The 2286-nt window shown below is 49.5% G+C and overlaps 1 pseudogene; it reads left to right on the top strand.

Moving 5' to 3' along the window:
• Nucleotides 1-1096: 1096 nt before the first annotated feature.
• The window catches only part of LOC102772600, a 1960-nt pseudogene continuing 770 nt past the window's right edge, over nt 1097-2286 (top strand).

A 2286-nucleotide genomic window follows, 5' to 3' on the forward strand; every position in this document is an offset into this window, starting at 1 on the left:
GCCTGATGAATAAGTTCTAGTATTCTAATATATTTAATAGTGACAGTAGTTAATGATACTGTTATAAACAGGTATCCTCTGCTTTTTGAAAGTTTGCATTATGCCATTTTACCTTTACAAAAAGCCTACATGCGTACCTGTTTTCACTAACAAAAGAAACCTGGAAGAATTTTAACTTTTACAAAAATAGAAGGAAAGCAAATAAAGCATCCAGTTTATGAAAGGCTTCATAGAAACATTCTATTTCAAATAATGGGGAAAACCTGTACCTGAATTTTGCTAAGAGGATAGATCTTAACTTTCCTCACCCCCCTCCCCCCGCACACACACACACACACACACACACACACACACACAATGGGAAACTATGTAGAGATGATAGATATTATTATGAAATGTATTTTGTTAATTTAAAATTGCGTACATATATCAAAACATCAAGTTGTACACTTTAATATATACAATTTTACATGTCAATGATATTGAAATAAAAATTCTAATATATAAAAACCCAGCATCCGTGATGACCAAACAGATGACCAGCCCATCCCCAGCCCTCAGGCTCCATTGATCAGGGGATGGCTAACGGGGGAACTGGGGTCCCTCAGGCTCCAATGATTCCCTGACAGCAGCAACTGGTGAGCAGGCTGAAGGCAGACTGCTTGGTCCCTCCCCTGGCCCACAGGCTCCCATTGATCAGGGGATGGTTAACAGGGAACCAGAGTGAGTGGCCCGGGGACTGGCAAGCAGCTGGAAGGCAGGCCTCTTGGTTCCTCCTCCTGGCCCTCAGACTCCAATCAATCAGTGGTGGAGGTGGGACGGAACTGGGGACTGGCTTCCTTAGTAGTCCTGTACATTCAATCTCTAGAGGACAGGCCAGGTACCAGCGGACCAGTGTCTCCAGCAAGATCCCGACAGTGCTGCAGGCCTCCTGGAACTTGGCCTCGGGGACTGCAGCCGCTTCCCCTCCCTAGATGCTCCATAAGGAAGAAAGGATACTGCCAGCATCACCAGGGGTGACCAGCAGTGACGACTGACTGCTCTCCCTGTGCTTCCTCCAGGTCACTCGAGCTGGCCCCTGCCCTCCCCACTCCAGATGAAGTGTGATCACAGCACACGGAAGGAATGTAGTAAAAAAACAAAAACCAATGACCAAGAGATGCTGCAGTCAATGTCCAGAGTCCGGCTCAGGAAAACGGAGAGAAGGGAGAGTTCCATAAGTTGGCCAATACCAAGATATGTCTGAGAGACTGCCTGGCGTGTGACAGTTGTGTGAGCGCAGAGGAAGGAGTCCAAGTTTCTCAGCAGAACACCAAGGACTTCTTCCGTGTTCTGAACCTTAATAAGAAATGTGATTTCTCACAGCACAAAGTGCTGACAGTGTCCGTATGTCTTTAGTCTCTGCCTTATTTTGCTGCTAAATTCAGCCTCAGTGTCACTGATGCATCCAGAAGGCTCTGTGGCTTTCTCAAAAGCTTTGGGGCGCACTGTCTTTAACATGAAGATAGCTGCGGACTTTAGCATTCTGGAGAGTTAGAAGGAATTTGTGTGTCGCTACTGCCAGCGCCATGAGGAAGAGCCCCGGCTACCCATGCTGACCGCTGCCTGTCCCAGCTGGGACTGACATGCAGAGCATGTGCTGGGTCACCCCATAACTCTCACCTCTGCATGGCCAAGTCTCCCCAGCAGATCATGGGCTCTCTGGTAAGGATTACTTCACCAGACAGCAGAACCTGTCCCTAGACAAGATTTTCCACGTCATCGTGGCCTCGTGTTATGACAAGAAACTGGAGGCCCTTTGAGAAGATGTTCCCACAGCTTCACACAGTTCCCAGGGTGCTGACTGCGTGTTAACCTCGGGTGAAAATGTTCAGATAATGGAGCAAAGTGACCTCGCCTCGAGTGACGCTGCCGTGGACACTCTGTTTGGAGATATGAAGGAGAAGGAGGTGAGGCTCCATGAGGGAGCCAGTTCTGACGGGTACCTGGCGCACATCTTCAGGCACAAGGCTGAGGAGCTGTTCAACAAGGACGTGAGAGTGCTCACCTACCGCACCCTGAGGAACAAAGACTTCCAGGAGGTCACCCTTGAAAGGGAAGAAGAGGTTCTGCTACGATTTGAGGCTGTTTATGGCTTTCGGAACATCCAGAAGTGGTCCTGAAGCTGCAGAGGGGCAAGTTCCCCTGCCACTTCGTGGAGGTCCTGGCCTGAGCCGGGCATACCCAAGTGGCAGGAGCCAGGCCCAGGTGGACGACAGGTGTGCAGTCAGGGCAGTGCTGAGGCAG

This window comes from Myotis davidii, unplaced genomic scaffold (genome assembly GCF_000327345.1).
Source record: "Myotis davidii unplaced genomic scaffold, ASM32734v1 scaffold884, whole genome shotgun sequence".
NCBI classification, from domain to species: Eukaryota; Metazoa; Chordata; class Mammalia; order Chiroptera; family Vespertilionidae; genus Myotis; species Myotis davidii.